Raw genomic sequence first — 16,310 nt, 5'->3', positions numbered from 1 at the left:
CAATCCTAGGGAGCTTCTTGGATAGTGCTGTGGTATCTCTTCTCAATGAATGAATGAATGAATGAATGAATAGTATATGAAATTGGGCCGAGGACCACTCAATGGTACCTTAAATGCCTGAGGCCAGGCACCACATATAAAATCTCTTTTTAAAAATATTTTAAATATTATTTTTCACTTATGTATTTCTGCATAGAGCCAGAGAGAAATCAAGAGGAAAGGGAGAGAGAAAGAAATAGAGTCACCTGCAGCACTGCTTTACTGCTTGTGAACATCCCCCCCTGCAGGTGGGGAGCATGTCTTTCCTCATTGTAGCATGTGTGCTCTACCAGGTGCACCACCATCTGGCCTATAAAAAGTTCTCTTGTAGGGAAATTCTCCCATTTTTCTTTGCTTCTGAACTGCCCCTCCCATTGGAATCCAGGGGGAGCACATGCCATGGGGCAGCTTGCTCAAGCACACCCCCATCCCACTTTTCTCACCTTTCCCACCAGCCACAGACTAGGGCACTAAAGCAGAGGAGCTTGAGGGACCTCATGAGATCTGTTTGTCCCCACACATCTCTGAAAGGAGAGGGGTCAATCTCTTGACAGAATAGTGGAGTGGAAGCGCTCACGCCCCATGAGGAGCTGGCCAGTCTTGCAATGATGTTATTCCTCACGCCCACCTTTGCTGCAGTTTTTATGAGATGTTCGTGAAATGACAGAGTGCGATCGAGAGTAACGCCAAGATAGACTGGCTGGGCTTCATGCCGGATTCTCATATCGCCAAGCTGCACATTAAGCTCACGCGAGGCCGAGGCATGGTGTAGATGGAAAACAGATGATACCGTTTTTGCAGTGCTAGGGATTAGTCACCATTTTTTACAGTAATCAGATATCAGAGACATGTCTTTCGTGAGTGTTTCCTCGAGGATGTCGAACTTGGATGCCTGAGTTGCACAGCAGATGTCATCGGCGTAGATGAACTTCCTTGAAGAAGTTTCTGGGAGGTCATTGATGTAAATATTAAATAGCGTAGGAGCCAGAACAGAGCCCTGGGGGAGGCCACTTGAGACAAGTCTCCATCTGCTAGACTTGTCACCCAGATGCACCCGGAATCTTCTGTTTTGGAGAAGAAACGATATAGTGTTGGCCACCCATGGAGGCAGGCATCTTGAGATCTTGACTAGGAGACCACGGTGCCAGACCGTGTCATAGGCTGCTGTGAGATCAACAAAGACAGCACCCGTCTTTAAATTCTTCTGGAATCCATTTTCAATGTAAGTTGAGAGGGCCAGGGCTTGTTCGCAGGTAGATCTTCCTGGGCGGAAACCAGCTTGGGCGGGTGATAGGAATTTCTCTGTAAGAGGAGAAATACGTGACAGAAGCAGCCTCTCAACGAGTTTGTAACACACGGAGAGGAGAGAAACTGGTCTATAGCTGGCGGCCAGTGTTGGGTCTTTTTTTGGTTTCAAAACCGCTATAATCTTCGCATGACGTCAAACTTTGGGCATAGACTCAGATTCCAAGAGTAAAAACACACAGCATGAAGGAACTGAGAGCGTGCACACAGCACGCTTGCTTCTCAGACTGTGTCAGAGACCCCACTGCAGACTATGTCCTTGTGGGCCATGCCATACAGGAGAGCAGGGTCCAGTGGAACAGAGGGGAGGTTTGTCCTGTCCAAGAACCTCTCTTCCCTTTAGCTCTGCAAGTGCCTTCTCCACCTAGCTCCCCTAAAGCTGAAGCCACCCCACCCCAGATGTAAGCTCTGGCCCCTGCCCCTTCTCTACATACTATGAACTTCTGTTCCAGATGTGAGCAGTGACTGATCTGTGGCCACATGTGGGTCACAGTCTTGTGTGTTAATTGCGGCCTTCATGTCCTGAGCCTTCAGGGAGGTAATAATATGGGACATTAAGGAGGAAGAGGGGAGGAGGGACGGGGTTGGGGGACTGCTGGGGGTTGATGCTGAAGGTATTGAGAATAGGGACATCTGGAACCACTCAGATGATCCCTCTAAGCCACAGCTCACCATCCCAACAGAGTGGATTATGCAGGATCACAGCAGCCCACCAAGTAGTGGGGTATCACCAAAGTTTTGAGCAGGAAATATGCACTCTGTTTTCACTAGATAAGAAGACCCTGGAGTCCCTGATCCAGGACAAGATCGGAAGTCATAGCATCTTGAGGTAACAGAGCCTTCCATCACGAGGAGTGGGGAGTAGAATAGGAGACTGGAGGCTTGCCCCTCCCAACCCCATTCTCCACCATGACTTCCTGTCCATGTTTGTCTTCACTCACAGGGTGCTTGCTCTGCAGCCTCTCCAAATTGTTATTCATGGACTGTGTCCATCTATTGATTCCTTTCTTGCCTTTCAGTGTGGCAGTTGCATTGTAGGGGATCACTAAGGGCTTGAGCAGGAAGTATCCACATTCCTCCCTCTGTTTTCAGTAGTTATTCATGGATAAGAAGACCTTGGACTCACCACTCTAGCACAAGATCTGAAATCATAGCATCTCAGCTTCCCAAACTGTGTGGTGTCCAAGAGATACTGGGTTCTCTCAGCCCCATCAGATTCTCACCCTCACCCATAGCTAGGCACCCAGTTTCCACCTGAGCTGAGGACACAGCTCCAACTGAAAGAAGGAATCTCAACAGGGAAGCTGGATCCCCCAAGTGCAGTGGAGCTCAGTGTTCCTTCAGCACCTCAAGAAGAAATGGGTTTGTAAAGGCAGCCAGCTACTTGTCCCCAGGTCACTCTGAGGAAAGCCTGCCTGTCTGTGCTTCCTGCTGGGGGGGGGGTGTCTATGCAGAATCATCTGAAAGGTGCTTTGGGGGACCAGACCCCTCACACAGAAGAGGAAGTGCTCCCCCAAGAGCCTGTCTCTGTATACAGGACCACGTGGTGCTGGACTGCAGAGGCCCCTCTGGCTGGCACTTCAGAGAGAGCCCTAGAATTGCATTACTGCTGAGGGCCAAGTGGATGCCACAGACGTTTAGCTGCTACTAGCAACTAGATAGACAGACACACTCACTGTAAGCCCTATTTACATGCCTGTGTGTTTGGAAGGAAGGGGGTAAATAAGTCTAGGTACTTCTCTTAGAAGACACAAAGCAAAATGCACTTTGATCAAACAGTCACTAAAATGCAGCACTGATTCTGACTTGGATAAAGGAATGAGCAGGTCAGTTCAGAGGTGGACTTTTAGAAAACTCAGTGTTTGTGTAACTGTGTTGCTGATATGTTCAATGCTGCACACAGGCACTCTAAAGTTGGACAACATTTTCTTTGGAACACGGGCCATAGGTCATATATCAAGAAAGCATTGTCTTTGGATCAACAAAGACTAGAAACTATTTGGCTATTTGCCTACCAACCATATAATGACCTTTTGTCATTTTCAGAAGGATAAGGAGGTCAAGGACTTAGCAGCCCATCACCTGCCAGGAGCCTGACACCACAGAAAAACATCTGACCTCAGGGCCTAGCTTGACGTCACCAGATCTCTAGAAGCACTTGGTAAAGAGCTTACCCTGCAGGCTTTCAAGTTAGCAGATGCCCATACCCATTGCATGACACCTCTTTCCATGGAAATGAGGCTATTTCATTTCTGGCTGCTTCTCTGCTCAGAATGCATTGTGCATGAGAGTCCACTGTTACTGCACTTGAAAAGGACCCCAGAACTCTGCTTATGTGCTAATGCTAGAAAGGCAGGCAGGGCATGCTCCCGAAGTTGCTGAATGGACCATCTGGTAATGAGGGAAAATGACAAAGAAGGCTGGGCACTCAGGGTAGTAGCTGCTTCTCATACACCATAGCATATTAATACTGTTTGCTTATCTCTCAGAAACTAGCTTTCAAATCCAGAATCCCAGAGTGCAAAGCTTGATGAAATAAAATCTAGCTTTGCCCATTCACTGTAGGTTAGTCTAGGCCAAGGAGTATACATCACAGGCAATAGAGTGTGTAATCCCTGTCACGTTACTGACAAGCTGTTGCTATGGAATATTCCTATTTCTCTACAAGCTCTGGATCTACTGCAGTGAAGCAGGATGACAAGACCTGCCTCTCAAGGGTGCTGTGAAGTCAGAGGAAATGCAGAAATTCTCAGCATAATGACTAGCATGTAGAAACTACACAGTAATCACTGGAACATAATGCTACACTGGAAGGAACCCAGATAGATTTCAGCCAATTCTTTGGTTCTATATTTGAAAAGTTTCAGTTTCAAGGATGTGTGCAACCTCCTCATGGTGATTCAACAGTTTAATCACACACTCAGAACACTCAGAAGAGGAAAGCTGGTCTCCTATCTCCCAGTTGGGTGTTCATCATTCTCCGTTACTGCTATGTCTTTCATCCTTTTACAAGGAATTTGCCATGACTCTGCTCCTGTGGTGCGTTCGTGACAATCATTTTGTTGTTGTTGTTGTTGCATTAGGACCCATAGTTGGAAGGAGAGGGAAAGTAATCATAAACTAAGGTTTGTGAATAAAAGATAGAATCCATGGAGATATGCTTAGTGAAGGGACTTGGAGTGTGGAGTGGGGACTCCAACGAAAACAGCACTTATATAGATTCTGAGCTTACTCATTTAACAGTGGTTAGTCAGCAAGTAGTTGGCTATCATTCTCACAAACCATTCCCAGATATTTTCCAGCTAGCTTGATCTCTAGCAGCTCAAGTGGGAAGTGTGTTCAGACAGAGCACAGACACTTTAGCATTGGGAATAGCTGCCAGTGAGTCTTCCATGAATCTGCGTTTCTCTGACTGGCAGCCTCAAGACCATGCTTAGGAACAGCACTGTTAAATGACAGCCATGGCACAAAGAGGGTGTCCTCCCATCAGATCAGTGCTACTCTTGACTGCAGAGGACAGCAAACTCACATTTAAAGAAGACTGGCAAACATGTCACCATACTCCCTGCTTTTCATTGATTTCTTAATAGGTTTTTGGGGGGTGGGGGGAGGAGCAAAGGAAAACAACCACCAGAGCTTGTTTTAGCTGCCTTCCCCTTTCTCTGCCTCCTCTACAACCTGTAGATCTATAAGTGAGAAGCTCCATTCATGACAATGGAGATTTGTAGTAGTGTGTGTGTTTGTCATCATTGTTGTTGTTGTTCTTTTATTTTATTTTTTTTTACTTTTATTTTTATTTTTTAAAATAATTTATTTCTTTATTGGGGAATTAATGCTTTACATTCAACAGTAAATACAATAGTTTGTACATGCATAACATTCCCCCCCTATTTCAACCCCCACTATTTCATTCATCATTTTTCATGGACCTGTATTCTCCCCACCCACCCCAGAGTCTTTTACTTTGGTGTAATACTCCAATTCCATTTCAGGTTCGACTTGTGTTTTCTTTTCTAATCTTGTTTTTCAACTTCGGCCTGAGAGTGAGATCATCCCATATTCATCCTTCAGTTTCTGACTTATTTCACTCAACATGATTTTTTCAAGGTCCATCCAAGATCGGCTGAAAACGGTGAAGTCACCATTTTTTACAGCTGAGTAGTATTCCATTGTGTATATATACCACAACTTGCTCAGCCACTCATCTGTTGTTGGACACCTGGGTTGCTTCCAGGTTTTGGCTATTACAAATTGTGCTGCCAAGAACATATGTGTACACAGATCTTTTTGGATGGATGTGTTGGGTTCCTTAGGATATATCCCCAGGAGGGAAATTGCAGGGTCATAGGGTAGGTCCATTTCTAGCCTTCTGAGAGTTCTCCAGACTGTTCGCCATAGAGGTTGGACCAATTGATATTCCCACCAGCAGTGCAGGAGGGTTCCTTTGACCCCACACCCTCTCCAGCATTTGCTGCTGTTACCTTTTCTGATGTATGACATTCTCACAGGAGTGAAGTGATATCTCATTGTTGTCTTGATTTGCATTTCTCTGACAATCAGAGACTTGGAGCATTTTTTCATGTGTTTCTCGGCCTTTTGGATCTCTTCTGTGGTGAATATTCTGTCCAAGTCCTCCCCCCATTTATGGATGGGGTTATTTGTTGTCTTATTGTTGAGTCTGGCAAGCTCTTTATATATATTGGTTATTAAACTCTTATCTGATGTATGGCATGTAAAGATCTTCTCCCATTCTGTGAGGGGTCTCTTGGTTTGGGTACTGGTTTCTTTTGCTGTGAAGAAGCTTTTTAATTTGATGTAGTCCCATAGGTTTATACTTGCCTTAGTCTTCCTTGTAATTGGATTCGTTTCATTGAAAATGTCTTTAAAATTTATGCGGAAAAAAGTTCTGCCAATATTTTCCTATAAGTATCTGATAGTTTCTGGTCTAACATCCAAGTCCTTGATCCACTTGGAATTTACTTTTGTATTTGGTGAAATACAGTGATTCAGTTTCATCCTTCTGCATGTTTCAACCCATTGTTTCCAACACCATTTGTTGAAGAGACTCTGCTTTCCCCATTGAATAGTCTGGGCCCCTTTGTCAAAGATTAGATGTCCATACGTGTGGGGCCTCATTTCTGGGCTCTCAATTCTATTCCACTGGTCAGTGTGTCTGTTCATGTTCCAGTACCAAGCAGTTTTGATGACAATGGCCCTATAATACAGTTTGAAATCTGGGAGAGTGATGCCTCTGGTTCTGTTCTTTTTTCTCAAGATTGTTTTGGCAATTCTAGGTCTTTTCTGGTTCCAGATAAACATTTGTAGCATTTGTTCTATTCTCCTAAAAAATGTGCTTGGGATCTTGATGGGGATAGCATTAAATTTGTAGATGGCTCTGGGTAATATATTCATTTTGATGATGTGAATTCTTCCAACCCATGAACATGGAACATCTTTCCACTTCTTTGTGTCTTTTTCAATTTCTTTGAGTAGTGACACATAATTTTCAGTATACAAGTCTTTCACTTCTTTGGTTAGGTTTACTCCTAGATATTTTATTGTTTTTGTTGCTATAGAAAAAGGAACTGATTTCTGGATTTCAATTTCTTCTAACTTAGTGTTTGCATAGAGGAATGCCACTGACTTTTGAATGTTAATTTTATAGCCTGACACATTACTGTATTGCCTGATGATTTCCAAAAGCTTCTTGCAGGATTCCTTAGGTTTTTCCATGTATACTATCATGTCATCTGCAAATAAGGAGAGTTTGACTTCTTCTCTTCCAATCTGTATGCCTTGAATTCCTTGCTCCTGCCTGAGTGCTATGGCAAGAACTTCCAACACTATGTTGAATAGTAATGGTGATAGGGGGCAGCCCTGTCTAGTACCTGATCTGAGGGTAAATGCTTCCAGTTTTTCACCATTGAGTATGATGTTGGCTGTAGGTTTGCTATATATAGACTCCACTATCTTGAGGAATTTTCCATCTATTCCCATTTTTTGTAGTGTTTTGATCATAAAGGGATGTTGTATTTTGTCAAAGGCTTTCTCTGCATCTATTGATATGACCATGTGGTTTTTGGTCTTGCTTTTGTTGATGTGGTGGATCACATTGATTGATTTACGTATATTAAACCAACCTTGCATGCCTGGGATAAACCCCACTTGGTCATGATGAACAATCTTTTTGATATACTGCTGTATCTGGTTGGCTAGAATTTTGTTCAATATTTTCACATCTATGTTCATCAGAGATATTGGTCTGTAGTTTTCTTTTTTGGTTGTGTCCCTGTCTGCTTTTGGTATCAGGGTGATGTTGGCTTCATAGAAGCTGGCAGGGAGTATTCCAGTGTCTTCAATCTTCTGGAAGACTTTTAAAAGTAGAGGTATTAGTTCTTCTTTGAAAGTTTTGTAGAATTCATTTGTAAAACCATCTGGTCCAGGACTTTTATTTTTGGGAAGATTTTTGATAACTGTTTCAATTTCATTAGCTGTGATGGGCCTGTTCATGTTATCCACTTCCTCTTTACTTAGTTTTGGAAGTTGGTAGGTATCTAGGAAATCATTCATTTCTTCCAGGTTCTCTAGCTTGGTGGCATATAGTTGTTCATAGAAGCCTCGCATGATATGTTGAATTTCTGCAGTGTCTGTTGTGATATCTCCTCTTTCATTTACTATCCGATTTATTTGGGTCTTCTCCCTTTTTTGTTTTGTGAGTCTGGCTAAAGGTTTGTCGATTTTGTTTACTCTTTCGAAGAACCAACATTTACTTTCGTTGATCTTTTGTATGGTTTTCCTATTCTCAATGTTATTTATTTCTGCCCTAACTTTAGTGATTTCTGTCCTTCTGGTTGCTTTAGGATTCCTTTGTTGTTCTTCTTCTAGGTCTTTAAGATGTGCCATCATGCTGTTTATTTGTGCCTTTTCTTGTTTCCTAATGTGTGCTTGTATAGCTATGAACTTCCCTCTTAGGACTGCTTTAGCTGTGTCCCAAATATTTTGATAGCTTGTGTCTTCATTTTCATTGAACTCTCGAAACATTTTGATTTCTTCCTTGATTTCCTCTTTGACCCAGAAGTTGTTAAGAAGTGTACTGTTGAGCTTCCACATTTTGGCACTGTTACTAATCTTTTGTTGATTGTTCAGTGTTAGTTTAATTCCACTGTGGTCTGAGAAGATGCTTGGGATGATTTCAGTGCACTTGAATTGGCTGATGCTGTCTTTGTGGCCTAACATATGGTCTATCCTTGAGAATGATCCATGTGGATTTGAGTAAAATGTGTATTCCAGTTTCTTGGGATGAATGACTCTGAAAATGTCCAATAGTTCTAGTTTATCTATCTCTTCATTTAGCTCCCTTATGTCTTTACTGATTTTCTTCCTGGATGATCTGTCAAGTTGAGATAGTGGGGTGTTGAAGTCCCCTACTATGATTGTGTTACTGTTAATATATTGCTGTAGCTCTTTCAGTAGAAGTTTGATGTATTTAGATGGCTTCTCATTGGGTGCATAGATATTAATAATAGTTAAGTCCTCTTGATTGACTGATCCTCTGAGCATTAAGTAGTGTCTATTCCTATCTTTTTTAATCTTATCTATTTTAAAGTCTATCATGTCAGATATGAGAATAGCTGTTCCTGCCCTTTTTTGTGGGCCATTGGCTTGTATGATAGTTTTCCATCCTTTCACTTTAAGTCTGTGTTTGTCTTGTTGAGTTAGGTGAGTTTCCTGTAGACAACATATTGTTGGGTTGTGTTTTCTGATCCATCTTCCTACTCTGTGTCTTTTAATAGGTGAATTCAGGCCATTGACATTTATTGATATCAAAGATTGAAGATATTTTAACGCCATTCTTGTAAAGTTTTAGAGTGTTTTGATATATGTCCTATTTGTGGTGGTCTGGTTGTTTATAGGAGACCTTTCAGAACTTCTTTCAGGGCAGGCTTGGTGATGGTTGCTTCCTTCAACTGTTGCTTGTCTGAGAAGGTTTTGATGCTTCCATCTAGTCTGAATGACAGTCTAGCAGGATATAGTATTCTTGGCTGAAAGCCTTTCTCATTGAGCACTCGATAGATATCTTGCCATTCTCTTCTGGCCTGTAGTGTTTGTATGGAGAAGTCTGCTGCTAATCTTATGGGTTTTCCTTTGTAGGTGACTCTTTGTTTTTCTCTTGCAGCCTTGAGGATCCTTTCTTTATCCTTATTCCTTTCCAATCTAAGTATGACATGTCTTGGTGTCTTTAGGTCTGGGTTAATTCTGTTTGGGACGCTCTGGGCTTCTTGAATCTTTATGTCTTTGGTGTTGTCTAGACTAGAGAAATTTTCAGCTATTATGGCCTGGAGAATGCTTTCTTCCTCCCCTTCTCTTTCTTCCTCTGGTAAGCCAATAATGTGTATATTGTTTCTTTTGAAGTCATCCCATAGGACTCTGTTGTTGTTTTCAGCATCTCTTAATCTCTTTTTGAGATCTCTTACTTCTTCTTTTTTAGTTGTCTCTAATTCATCCTCAATCTTGCTAATTCTGTTTTCAGCCTCATAGATTCTATTCTCTCTGCCCTCTACTGCTTTCTGGAGTTCATCTATTTTGTTGCCCTGCTCTGATACTGTTTTAGCTTGTTCAGCTAGTTGCCTTCTTAGCTCAGCGATTTCAGCTTTCAGCTCTCTAATAACCATGAGATAATTAGAATTTTCTTCCATTTTCTCATTTGTTGTTCCTGCATTTCTGATTACAATTTTTTCAAATTCTTTACTCACTCCTATTATTATTTCCTTAGCTAATGTTTGGATGTTGAACTCGTTGTTTTGTGCTTCACCCTCTGGAGGACTTTTAGCTGGACTCTTGTCCTGGTTCGAGTCTCCAATATTTTTTCTTGTTGTTTTAACCATTTTATATATGTTAACAGTTTTTTCAGTCCCTGAGTTGGAGCTCAGTGGTGTAAAAGCCTCTTTTTTTTCTTCCCTGTAGGCTATGGGAGCCTGAGGGCTTTTAAACTATCAATAGGCTTCTTAGCTTAATCACTGACTCCTGACCAAGAGATAAAGCAGGGTGTGGCAGAGACAATCTAGTGGTTATGCAAAGAGACTTTCACAGCCCCTCAGCTATGCCAAGGAGGTATAGGTCTTCTCCTGAGTTTCCCGGTTAGATCTCTGTCCCCTGGTGTCCCTCCCTGTTGGTGCTTCAGATTCTGAGGGTAGTAGCAATGGAGACTCAGAGTTGCACTTAGTGAGTCTCTGGGGAGTCCTTTCCTCCCTTCAGCTGTCCCCTTGTTGTGGCGCAGACTGGAGGTGGTGTCTCCACTGCTAAACTGTTGAACTGTTAGCAGCCACTTAATCTCTCCTTAGGCCCCTCTCTCCTCTCTGTCACCAGCCACGCGTGTTTGTACTCACAGGTGATTTACTGGGTTCCTGTGGTCATTCTAATCCTGTCTTGTTTCGGTCCGGGTGGTCTCCTTTGGTATTCCTAGTTGATCCGGGAGAGGAGAGGAGAGAAAGCGATCTGCTGCTCATAGCTCCGCCTCCGGAAGTCGAATCCCTGTTGTTGTTGTTCTTTCCACATGCATGAACTCAAAGAAATGGAAAAATCAGTCACAATCTGTCAGAAAACAACTGTTTGCCAAGGAACTATTCCACAAGTCCTAGCTCTTATTTAGGATATTGTTATTTTTCCAAACTGAGTATGGCATGCAATGGCTTTGATCTGCAATACATTAAGGAATACTTAGTTTATTAACACATTAAGGTTTGCCATAGGTAGTTAAGTGAAAAGTTAACTTAAATCACATGTACAAAATCACAGACACCAACAAATTGCAAAACATAGTCTAAGTCTACCTCCCTCTTGTAAAAATAAGTCACTAATCAGGTTCACATTATACTTTGCACCCACACACACCAACACACCTCCCTCCCATTCTGTGCACTTAATTCTATTTGCAGAACACATTCTAAAAATGTGTAACTGAGAAGACTTCTTTTGGATTTTTTTTTCTTACATTGCTACCAGTTGTAAAGTTCAGTGACCAAATGCATTGCAAGCTGACCCACATAATCTAAAGTTAATTATATTGAGAGGAAATTTGAAATATGTTTCCAAAAAATTCCAGAGACAGTTCAGATAAATGGAAATATCAATTAAAAGTTATTCACTGCCAAACCACAGAGCATAGCAACTCTAGAGTAAATACTACCAGTGGAATCTTCTTGTTGCCCCCCCCCAAGATGAAACTTAGAGGGAGTGAGAGAAGGAGAGATACAACAGCATTTCTCTACCCCTCAGGAACCTTCTATTCTGGGAGTAGTTCTAGTATGTGGTTCTAGGGGCTCAGCTCCTAGTTATTATGCAGGGCAAAGTGTGTGCTCTACCAGCTGATCCATACCTGAGTTTCTCTCCATAAATTAAAAAAAAAATCTATTCATACTAGGAGACATTCAGAAATGATAGAGAGGTAGAAAGAGAGAGAGAGAGAGAAAATCCAGAACAACACTGTAGTTTGTGTGTTGCCAGGGATCAAACCAGGACCTTCAGGTTGCAATACTTACTGAGCTCTGTATCCCCAGCTGCTATAAAATGAGTCATGAAAAAGACTAATAATTTATTTTTATAGGCCTTGCTTCCTTTCCCTTTCTTTAATTTTAATTATAAAAAGGAAACGTTGACAAAACCATAGGATAAGAGAGGTACAAGTCCACACAATTCCCACCACCAGAACTCTGTATCCCATCCCCTTCCCTGATAGCTTTCCTATTATTTAACCCTCTGGGAGTATGGACCCAAGGCCATTGTGGGGTGCAGAAGGTTGAAGGTCTGGCTTCTGTAATTGCTTCCCCGCTGAACATGGGCGTTGACTGGTTGATCCATACTCCCAGCCTGTCTCTCTCTTTCACTAGTGGGGCAGGGCTCTGGGGAGCCGGAGCTCCAGGACACATTGATGGGTTTGTCTGCCCAGGGAAGTCTGGTTGGCATCATAGTAACTAGCATCTGCAACCTGGTGGCTGAAAAGAGAGTAAACATATAAAGCCAAATAAATTGTTGACTAATCATGAACCTAAAGGCTGGAATAGTGCAGATGAAGAGTTGGGCGGGGGGGTCTCCATTTGGTGCTGTTGTATATTTCTCAATTTCCTCATGTCTCTCTGTCTCTGTCTCTATCTCTGCCTCTTTCTATCTGAAAAAGTTTGCCCTGGAGCAGGAAGGCCCCAGCAATGACAAAAATGGATAAACTCTGTTCAGAGATTCTTCCCTATCTGCTATTTCTTAAAGATAGCTAGCATAAGATAAACCTAATGCTAAATGTATATGCTTTTCTGTGGCATATTCTGTTCCTCTTCACCTAGCAGCTGGGAGAGTATCTATTTACATTTGCAATAGGCTCTTCTGTTTCTCTAATGCATTAAGGTCTGTCAGTATATATGGTCTGCCCCTTTACAAAACTTCTATGGAGCCTTTTGAGTGATTGTGCTAATTCAGAGGAAATTATACTGCCTGCCAGCCAGCTCAGGCTATTAATAGATTTGCAAATAAAAGGGTCTAAGATAAATCAAGAAATTTTCTTTTCTAATATCCTAAATAAGAGAAAACAATACCATTTCTATGTGAACTCTATCCACGTTCAACATGTGTGAGGAAGCAAGAAGTAGAAAGCTGTTAGGAGTTAAGTAAAAAGTATTTACAACTGTTCTGCTGCCCAGCGCTTTGCTTGTTGTTTCTGGAGTGTTTGGTTGGGCAGAATTGAAGAACAAGCAAGATAAAGGATGATAGAGCATAGGTAGATCTGATCTATGTTGCTAATGACAGAGAGTAAGTGGTAAAGACAGAAAAGAGGGGGCCAGGTGGTGGTGCACCTGGTTAAGCTCACACATTACAGTGCACAAGGTCCTAGGTTCAAGCCCCTGGCCCCCAACTGCAAGGGGGAAGCTTCACAAGTGGTGAGGAAGGACTGCAGGTGTCTTTCTATCTCTTCTCCTCTCTATCTCTCCCCCTCTTAATTTCTCTCTGTCTCTATCTAATACAATAAATAAAAATATTTTTTAAAAGACAGAAAAGAGTTGAGTTATATTTAGGTATAATGGGGGGTTATGATTTGAAGATGCTAAAGTTAGGAGTTTGGGAACATTTCAGTACATGGAGATGGACTGATTCTATTGCCAAGCATGTGCTATTATTACAGAGAAAAGGAGAAAGAGGGGCTTAAGTTGTATTATTGAAACAGCTGTAGAAATCCCCTTAGAACCTAAAGTTTAAGAAATTAAATTGCTCTTATTGGTCGGGGGGTAGTCAGTTGTTTTTTTCATCTGAGATTGAGCTAATTATTGGTCAGTTTTATGTAGACTATGATGTTTACTTGTTTAAGTGCAGATTGGCTATCTGATACACCTTTAGGTGAGGGTAAGAATGCACTGTTACCAAATCCAAAGGTTCCAGTTGCTGGAAAGCCAACTTATTAAGAGGCAAGGATTGGTATGAGAAAAGCTTGTTAACCCAGGTGCTATCAGCCTCAGAAGATGGCAGAATCATGCCATCTGTCACTTGCTGTTGAAAATGCAGAGTGTATTGGGTCCTGTGTTTTACTGATCACACATATATGGGAACTCTTGTATTCTCCCAACCTCAGATAAATAGGGTTTCTGTATATTAATTGACACCTTTATTTTACCTAAGTTGTAATATAGTAGCAGAATAAATTTATGTTTGTGTTCCTTTGGAGCACTGGTTTCTGCTAAGCAGCTTACAACAGAACTACTAACTAAAAGAAAAATGAAGAGGGGCCGGGTGGTGGCGCACCTGGCTGAGCCCACATTACAGTGCTCAAGGACCCAGGTTCAATCCCCTGGTACCCACCGGCAGGGGAAAAACTTCTCTCCCTCTCTATCTACCGTTTTCTCTCAATTCTTGGTTATCTTTATTCAAAAAATAAATAAAGATAATAAAAATATTTTAAAGAAGAAAGTGAGACCTATATTTCCTTAAAAAAAAAAAAGAGGGTGTCGAGTGGTAGCACAGCAAGTTAAGCACATATGGCATGAAGTGCAAAGACCAGCATAAGGATCCCAGTTTGAGCCCCCAGGTCCCCACCTGCAGGGAGGTCGCTTCACAAGCAGTGAAGCAGGTCTGCAGGTGTCTATCTTTCTCTCCCCCTCTGTCTTCCTCTCCTCTCTCTATTTCTCTCTGTTCTATCCAACAACAACATCAATAACAATAATAATAACAACAAAGGCAACAAAAATGAGGAAAAAATGGCCTTCAGGAGCAGTGGATTCACCGTGCCAGCACCGAGCCCCAGCAATAACCCTGGCGGTGAAAGAAAGAAAGAAAGAAAGAAAGAAAGAAAGAAAGAAAGAAAGAAAGAAAGGAAGGAAGGAAGGAAGGAAGGAAGGAAGGAAGGAAGGAAGGAAGGAAGGAAGGAAGGAAGGAAGGAGATGCTTTTAGGTAATGAAAATTGCTTTCCAGTAATTCACTGTGCAAATCATTTTTCTGTGATGCAAAGTCAAGAGTAAAAGATGGCCAGTTATTTACAGCACTGGTGCATTCCTGAAGAAAAACAACTCTTCCTTTTCTGCGAAATACAGAGAAATAGCTCTTCAGAAAAATGTCTCAGTATTCCTAGCCCCACGTTCTGAGGTTTTCATACAATGGAAGTTTGCAGGAAACCAACCAGTTCCCAAACAAGACTTTATTGAGACTTGTGTCCAAACATGAAGGAGTCAACTCAGGCAGCAGATCCTCATGCTGATTCCCCAAGAGGAGTCCATGCCACAGTATTAGTGGACAAGGGGTGCTCGAACATGGTGTGGATAGTGGGGGCCATCCAGTCATCATTCGGAAAGAGAATGAGATCAGGTTGAATGTCTTAGTCAAGCATACAGGATGTGTGTGGACATATGGGACCATCCATTCAGGACATAAGGTGAAACTAAATCAGCCAACCAGAGACAGTTGGCAGTAGTGAACTGACTGGTGAGCCTATCGATTAGGGGTGTTCGGCATGCACTAGCTGGACAGGCAGTGCTCTGGGTGCTTTCTCACACAGCTGGCTTGTAGAGGTGGGGTTCATTACCACCACCCCTCATTGCATTTATGCATGGAAGCTCTAGGTGCTTTTTCCAGGGTCGGGGGTGGCTCATGACCAACAATCTTTTTCTTTTTTTTTAATTTTTTTTAATTTTATTTTTTTTATTTTTTTATTTAAGAAAGGATTAATTAACAAAACCATAGGGTAGGAGGGGTACAACTCCACACAATTCCCACCGCCCAATCTCCATATCCCACCCCCTCCCCCGATAGCTTTCCCATTCTCTATCCCTCTATACAGGTCCATGAAAAATGGAACAAACTTCCATCAAGTGTGCAAACAGCAAAAATGCCAGTGTGGATGGAAATTTCTAGATTTCCAGTCATAAGTAGCATTCATTTCTTTGTTGATTTTTTTTTTCCTTGCCTCCAGGGTTATCGCTAAGGCTGAGTGCCTGCACTATGAATCCACTGCTTCTGGCAGCCACCTTTTATTTCCATTGTTGTTGCTATTGTTGCTGATGTTGCTGCTGTTGTTGTTGGATAGGACAGAGAGAAATTGAGAGGAGAGGAAGACAGAGATGGGGAGAGAAAGATAGACACCTGCAAACCTGCTTCACCACTTGTGAAGTGACGCCCTGCAGGTGAGGAGCCAGAGGCTCAAACTAGGATACTTGCGTGGGTCTTTGTGCTTTGTATTATGTACCCAGAGCACTACCGCCTGCCCCCCACTTTGTTGATATTTTTGGTGAAACCTTGAGCTTGTTTTCAAAGAAAGATATAGAGAGATAGAAAGAGGGAAAGATACCACAGCACCAAGCTTCCTCCAATGCAATGGGGATCAATCAGTCTTGAACTTGGATCACTTGCAAGGCAATGTAGATGCACTATACAAGTTAGCTATTTTGTTTTCCAGGGGGCATTCTTTTTTAAAAATTTTTTACTTATAAAAAGGAAAT

The sequence above is a fragment of the Erinaceus europaeus genome, chromosome X (genome assembly GCF_950295315.1).
Source record: "Erinaceus europaeus chromosome X, mEriEur2.1, whole genome shotgun sequence".
Taxonomy (NCBI): Eukaryota; Metazoa; Chordata; class Mammalia; order Eulipotyphla; family Erinaceidae; genus Erinaceus; species Erinaceus europaeus.
Note: the sequence above shows the minus strand (reverse complement) of the source record.